This window comes from Perognathus longimembris, chromosome 1, assembly GCF_023159225.1.
Source record: "Perognathus longimembris pacificus isolate PPM17 chromosome 1, ASM2315922v1, whole genome shotgun sequence".
NCBI lineage: Eukaryota > Metazoa > Chordata > Mammalia > Rodentia > Heteromyidae > Perognathus > Perognathus longimembris.
In genome coordinates, this window is record NC_063161.1 from 145,324,541 (window position 1) to 145,332,932 (window position 8,392).

Below are 8,392 nucleotides of genomic sequence, written 5' to 3' on the forward strand. Positions count from 1 at the left end.
TGTGTCAGCAGGCACTGTTCTGAGTCAAAAATGTATCAGTGGCATTATCCAATCCTGAGATAATCTTTTGAGGAGTCTTGCCGTCATCTCCAGTTTATAGATTGGGCAACTGAAATGTAGAGAATAAGTAGTGAGGATGGGATTGGCACTCACTGTGTGTGCTAAGGTTTGGTGTGAACACAGCGCTACCTGCATTCTACCTGGAGAAGCTAATTTTCTCCAGTAAGGGTGTTAGGATGGCCTTCTGGGGAAAGAGTGGGGCATTGGAACTTCTGGCTCTAGGTAGTATCAGGAGTGGTCACCCCATAGGAGAGACAATCCTAAACCTTTGCCATTGAAACTTAATATTTATTTTTCTTTTCTTCTCCCCTTCTCTCCCCCCACCCCCAACCAGTTTTTTGTGATTGTGGGACTTGAACTCAAGGCCTGAGTGCTGTCCCTGAGCTCTTTTGCTCAAAACTAGTGCTCTATTCCTTTGAGCCACAATTCCACTTCTGGTTTTTGAGTGGATAATTGGAGATAAGAGTCACACAGAGATTTTTCTTCCTGGGCTGGTTTTGAACTGTGATGCTCAGATTTCAGCCTTCTGACTACAGGCATGAGTCCCCGGTGCTTGGCCTGAAACTTAGTATTTCATTTGATGACTGAGTGGTATACAATGTTATATGGATGTATCCTAGGTTAGCCATTTATGATTGGGGGACTTTAGTTCATCTCGGAATAAGGATTTTAATAATATTCACATATAAGTCTTTGGGCAAACACATTTTTATTTCTATAGCATAAAAGCCCCAAAGTGATGGTGTGCAGGCAACTGTTGTACTCTATTCCAGAGGTATTATATCATTCTACTCTCAGTTGCAATGCATAAAATATGCTATATCCTCTTCTCTAGCATTTGGTCATCACTATTTACTACTATTATTGTTGTTGATGTTTACGAGTACTTGGGATTACATTCAGGGTCTGATGCTTGCTAGGGCAAGTGCTCTTTCATTTGAGTCACACACTCAATCATTTTGCTTTTAGTTTGTGTGTTTAGATAGAGTCTCATGCTTTTTCACAGACTGACATTGGTAACAGTCTTCTTTCCCCTGCCTCCAGAGTATCTGGATGATAGCTGCGAATCATTATACCTGGTCCTCTTACTTTTTATTTTAGCTATTTTGACAGCAGTATCCGTAATATTTCACAGTGTTTTTAATTTGCATCTCCTTAAAGGCTAAAAATAGTTTACATCTTTTTATGTGGTTACTTGCCACCTGCATGTCTTCTTTGGTGGGAAAGACATAGATATTGGCTGCTACGAGTACTTCTTCCTTCCTTCTAGGTTTTTGATGGATCCAAAAGCAGAAGGTAAACCACCTACAGGCAAATATTGAGAGTTATTGCACTTGAGTGAATATTTTGTGTAAAAAAGTATTCTAGGCACTGGGGATAAAAGAATTAAAAAAAATAGGCCAGACTGCTTTCATTAGACACAGAGGGGAATATGTTCTAAAGTTCCCCAGTAGGTGACTAGAACCACAGATAACCCTACAAAGAAACTTCTTAAGAGATGGGGGCATGGCTCAAGTGGTACAACACCTGCCTAGCAAGCCCAAGGCCTTCCTTGAACTCAAATACCACCCCAAAATTCTTTACCTTACAATGAGGTTTGTGACAGGATCCCATTGTGACGAACTTATTGTAAGTTTACAAACACCATAGCTTAGCAACACCGTATAAACATCCCACCATGACTTAGCAATACCATACATACTGTAGCATACCAGATGGTTACCCAGGTGATCCAATGGCTCCCTCACACTGCAGTCCAGTTGCTGTCCAGAAGAACCAGAGAATATCATGCTATAGATGTATTGTTTTCTGATTTTAAAAACATTTTATTAGAATACATTAATTACATAAGAGATAATTTCATTGTGATAATCCCATAATGTACCCAGATCAGACCCACTTTCTCTGTGTCCCTCCCTCTTTCTCCTTCTTCCAACAATTTCAATAATGATAAGGGGTACAGTAGACCTTCTGCGTCTGGGGGTATGTATATGATTCCAGGGAGACCAGCGTCTAGGAAAACCCACGAGTGCTCAGGATGAAGAGAGTTCCAAGTTTTGTTGTTGTATTTTCTTTCTTTCTTTTTCTTTCTTTTTTTTTTTGGCCAGTCCTGGGCCTTGAACTCAGGGCCTGAGCACTGTCCCTGGCTTCTTTTTTTTTTTTTTTTTTTTTTTTTTTTTTTTGCCAGTCCTGGGCTTGGACTCAGGGCCTGAGCACTGTCCCTGGCTTCTTCCTGCTCAAGGCTAGCACTCTGCCACTTGAGCCACAGCGCCGCTTCTGGCCGTTTTCTGTATATGTGGTGCTGGGGAATCGAACCTAGGGCCTCGTGTATCCGAGGCAGGCACTCTTGCCACTAGGCTATATCCTCAGCCCCCCTGGCTTCTTTTTGCTTAAGGCTAGCACTCTGCCACTTGAGCCACAGCGCCACTTCTGGCCGTTTTCTGTATATGTGGTGTTGGGGAATTGAACCCAGGGCTTCATGTAGACGAGGCAAGCACTCTTGCCACTAGGCCATATCCCCAGCCCTTCATTGTTGTATTTTCATACAAGCATCTAAAGTACTTCAACTATATGCATTTACGGTCTCCGTTGGCCTCTCCTTTCCTCTTGGTATCCACCTCCCCAGCATAGTCTCTTTTACTTTTCCATGATTCTTTAAGTGTACATTAATGATGAAAATGGTTTACAATGGTAATATACATGTCTATATAGTATAGATTGGTTAAAGTAACTTCATCGATGACTCTCTTTGTCCCATAAGCCAAGGCCTTGCTCAATACTTTCACTTAGTTTCTGCACGCTGCCTTCCTACAGAGAAACTATGGATTTTAAAATGCTTTTGTGGGCACTGGGGTTTCTCGGGGCTGAACACTGACTCGTCATCTTTTCTCAGCCAGTGATCAACCCATAGAATCACGACTCCAGTCCAGCTTCTTGCTGGTTATTTTAGAGACAAGGTCTAGCTGACATTTTTGTGCAAGTTGGAGCTCCAGATATGATCCTTTGCATACTATATGTTGCTAGCTGGGAAAAGATCAAAATTACAAAAAAAGTATCATTTTATTGAGTGTGCATTGCTTTTCTATAATGATGAGGTTGAAAATGGTTAAAAGCCAAATCATCTGAAATGGGTGATTCCATATTAGTACTCCTATTTTCTGGTATATTTTTCAATGACAAAGATTAATTTATAAATGAGTCAAGTAAGAGATCCATAATGATAAGGGGCACAGTAGACCTTTGGTGTCTGGGGGTATGTATATGATTCCAGGAGACCAGCATCTAGGAAAACCCACGAGTGCTCAGGATGAAGAGAGTTCCATGTTTTAAAAACATTCCAATTTGGGCTGGGAATATGGCCTAGTGGTTAAGTGCTCACCTTGTACACATGAAGCCCTGGGTTCAATTCTTCAACACCATATATATAGAAAAAGCTAGACGTGGCGCTGTGGCTCAAGTGGCAGAGTGCTAGCCTTGAGCAAAAAGAAGCCAGGGACAGTGCTCAGGCCCTAGGTCCCAAGCCCCAGGATTGGCAACAAACAAAACAAACAAACAAAACCACCCAAAACACTCCTATTTACTTATGTCTTACAGATGGCAGGATTTATAAATGCAATTTAGAAATAAAACCTCCAATTGTGACATTGTTCACTTGTGAGGATAATATTTTCATGGGTGTGGCTCACTCAATATAGCAACACACCTGATAGAATATGGTGATCTCAGCAGGTCTGAAGCAGCTTCCAGTGGTCAAAAAACAGAAATACTTCTGTAGCCCGATATATGTGTTCCTATGAAGTGGTGAATAGTGTTGGAAACAGAACATGCTTTCAGGTCAACTTTGCTGCCAAATGAGTTATAAAAGCTTTTCATTTTTAGAGATTTTTGGGTTATGTGTTACTATGATCCTAATTGTTATTTACTGTCTGCTTGGTTATCTGGGACACTGAACTAAGCATATTGCAGCTCAGTTGAAGCCTGTGCTAATGTTATTCAAAGATAAATCACATAACTCCCAGAGATAGGCAATCTCTGCTTCAAAGACAAGGGCAAGACCTGAAAAACAACCTGAATATGTCTGGGGATATTTTGGAGGAAATTCAATGATAAGAGTTGGTGATTGGCATGGATGCCTTTTATAGCTTTGAATCTCTCAGAGATGTGGCTGCTTGAAGTCACTTCTGCTCTTCAGGCCCTATGCTGTCCATCTGTAAAATGAACCTGGGACTTGAACTTGGTGATGGCTAAAGATATATTCATATTTCCAGGGTCTCTATGTTTCCCAGTCTTCTTTTTGCCCAGAGCTATCCCTGAATGTCTTTCCTTATGTCCTTGTTTTCAGAGGTTCTCCTGTCATCCAGGGAAATACTACAGCTGGCTCTCTGTGATGTGCAATGACGAATTAATCAGCCTGGGCAGTTGGAAGGGCCAGTAGATGTTTTTTTCCCTGTTGCTTCTGGAATCAAAAAAAGTCATATTTTGAGTTGTGTCATTTTCCAGCCTTCCTGCAAACAGTGCAGGGTATAGTGCTGTTTTCTTGGAATGGCATGGTTGGTAGCCAAGCCTCTTCTCTTCGATTCTTTTGGGAGATAAACTATGCAATTAAAGATAACTTTTAAATGGCTGAGCACAGTGGCGGTCATAAATGCAACCATTTTGAATACAAACCTTTCTGAATGATAGTTTAAGCCTCTAAAGCTTAAAAAAATGATCATAGGGGTCAGAGGTATAGTATAGTGGTAGAGTGTTTGCATAGCATATGTGATGCCCAGGGTTTAATCCTGGCACTAAACAATATATTATAAAAGTAATATGGTTTGACTTTAGCAAATGACACAGAGCAATAGACAATGAGAAAGGAACCGGTGTCTACCAGTCTGCTGTAGCTACTGAACCACACAGAGAAATATTGCTTTTGGGCTACAGGTCCCTTGAAAATCTGGCTTTTAGATTTTTTTCTTCTTTCTTTTCTATTTTCCCCTTCTGGTTCCAGAATCCTAGCTTCAAAAAATGGTTTTTTAATTTCATGTTTTCTTCCTTTTGCTTCCCAATCCTCCTCCTCCTCTTCCTTCTCTTCCTTCTTCTTCTTCTTTTTTTTTGTGGCCAGTCCTGGGGCTTGGACTCAGGGCCTGAGCACTGTCCCTGGCTTCTTTTTGCTCAAGGCTAGCACTCTGCCACTTGAGCCACAGCGCCCCCTCTGGCCATTTTCTGTATATGTGGTGCTGGGGAATTGAACCCAGGGCCTCATGTATAGGAGGCAAGCACTCTTGCCACTAGGCCATATCCCCAGCCCCTCTTCCTTCTTCTTTTTGAACTCAGGGCCTCATCACTCTTGTGAGCCTGACATGATCATGTTGAGCCATCTTTTTTTAAACTGGTCACTTTCAGTGTATGGTCTTGCTTCTTGAACAAGTGCATTCTGTTGTGGCTCCCTGTCTATGGTGGGCTTCCCATCATCTTCGGGATGGCAGGCACGTATCCTGCTTCCCTTTTGTCGAGATGGATTTCACAGACTTCTCTGCCCCGGCTGTTCAGATGCCAGGGCACTCACAGTCTCTGCCTTTCATGTAACTGGAATGGCAGCCATATACCATGACACTTTGCTTTTTGTTGATTGAGAGGAGAATCTCACCAAACTTTTCTGCTCAATCTGGCTTCAAACCAAGATTCCTCCCTACTTTCAACCTCCTGGGTTAAGAGAATTAGAGGCATGAGTTACTAGTGCTTGGCTCCAATCGCTACCTTTCTTTGCATTTTGTTTACATATAGCTACCCAGTTCTTAGATGGATCAGAACCAATGATTCCTCTCCAGAGCATAGTGGAAACTCTTGGGAACATTCAACAGTTGTACATGTGTACAAGAAACAAGGATCTTCATAGGAGTAGGTGTTCTGAGAGCAGAAACTGGCTACTTGTGGCTTTGAGGAGAGATAGAAGACAGTGTGGTAAAGAGCTACATAGCATGGTGTTGAGCAGTCATTCCAATGGAATATTAAGAAGGACGGAAATTCCCAAAAAGTATATATATATATAGCATAGCATGCACAATATAAGTCACAAACCACAATGTACACATGTCACACACTGAGAGACATAGAAATACAATAGTTAGAGAAAAAAATGAGCTTGGGATGCAGGATGGTGGAATTAGAGTGGGTAAATTGGGGGTGTTGGTTATTACATGGTGCCATATTGTACTTGTCAAGGTGCTAGCCTTCATTCCATGTCATAGGTTAACAGGTATTTTTAATATTATACTCAATTAACTGACTGACTAGGCAAAAAAAATTAATCCAAGCATGGGCCTTGATAATGCTATCCAAAATTGATGATGATTCCAATTCTGTTTATCTGCAGTTCAAAAACAGAAAAGGAATGAGTCAGAGGTTTCTATGTGTGATCTGAAAAGGATTTCCAAAGAATGATCGTGGATTTTGGGGCTCTGAGTTCCCAGAGGAACTTTAAAATTTTCTTCTTAGGTTTTTTTTTTGCCCCCTTTTCTCGGTTGTGGAGCTTGAACTCAAAGCCTAGGTGCTGTCTTTGAGCTTTTCTGCTCAAGGCTGGCATACTACCATTTTGAGCCACAGTGCCACTTTCTCTTCTTAGTTCTTAACTGTGGTCTAGACATAGGACATTGCCAAATATACAAGGTCTTGATGAGCCTGGCCCCAGTGTTAAACTGACAAACATTCCCTTTGGAGAGCCGGAAGTGTTGATGGTATGGTTCTGGTCTGAATATATGTGGAGCTCTGTTTCTGAAAAGGAGATCAACTCTGGGGTGTGTGTGTGTGTGTGTGTGTGTGTGTGTGTGTGTGTGTGTGTGTGTGTGTGTGTGTGTGTAAGGGCATTTCCAGAGAGGATTAACACAGAGGGAAGAGCTATCTTAAGTGGCTAGGGACATGGGTGGAATAAAAGTATAAAAAGAAGAAATCTTGCTAATTCAGGATTTTTTTTCTCTCTCTCTGTCCCCTGGCCTCTGAGATATAAATTGTTCTACCTCATCATGCCCTTCCACTCAGGATGGTGCCTCTGAAATTTTGAGTTAAAAATGAATCTTTCTTAAGTTGTGTTACTTAGGTATTTTGTTACAACAAAATCCTGACCAATACATACAAAGAGGCATAGAATGGACTACCCAGAGGTAGGGAGATAGCAGGTGGGATCCAAGCATCTATAAGTTCTGAGAAATCAAGATGGTGTCCAAGAAATCAGGTATGGTGGCTATTCAGGAAATGTAACAGGACTAGGAGAGTCATGATCCAAGGCTAGCCTGAGCCAAAAGCTTGAGCTTGAGACTCTTTAAAAAAATTATTTTTGTTCTTGTCCTATGGTTTAAAGTCAGGTCCTAGGCTCTATCCTTGAGCTGCTTTTGCTCAAGGTGAGTGCTCTACCACTTGAGCCACAACACCACTTCCAGATTAAAATATATATATATATATATATATATATATATATATATATATATATATATATATATATATAGGTTAGTGGAGATAAGAATCTCACAGGCTTTCCTTGCCTGGGCTTACTTTGAACTACAATTCTCAGATCTCAGCCTTCTGAGCAGCTAGGCCTATGGACATGAGCTACTAGTGTTTGGCTTGTGTTTAGCTTGAGACCCTATTTTACGAGGCAAGCACTCTACCACCAGGCCATATTCCCAGCCACTTGAGACCCTATTTTAAAAGCAAACACTAAAAAAAGCAAAAGGACTGGAGCAGTGATGCAAGTGGTAAAGCAGTTGCATAACAAGTAAGAAGCCCTGCATTCAAACTCTAGTTCTGCAGATGGAAGGAAGGGTGGAAAGAAGGAAGAAAAGAAGAAAAGAAGAAAGGAAGGAAGGAAAGAAGAATGAATGAACGAAAGAAAGAAATAGGGCCTGAGAAGTCTTTTCCAAGCAACCAGACCATTTTATTGGACCTCTTCTCCCTTCTGGCCACATCATTAGGTATGGGCATTTTCTTATTCCTTGGGTATATAGAAGAAGGCCTAGACACTGCACCAAACTGAATATATAACTATGACCCACCTTTGAGTTTGGCTACCACTACTCTCTCATCTGTGAGTGTAGCATTACTTCCATGCTGAACTGCTCTGTCTCTTAGAACTGCGTTGAGTTGAGTGGATCTTGCTTGTGAGGAATAGAGAGCTATGCCATGGAGCGCATCCACATTGGCAGCCCTGAACAAAGTTAGAATTCCCACCTCTGAGTGGTTCCAACCTACACTTCAATTACCACAGCCTTAACACCTTGTATTGTTATGGTGTCTTTAGGCAGTCCTCCCAACCCACTGGTCTGTGAACTCTACCAAGGTGGCTCTGTCTTTTCCG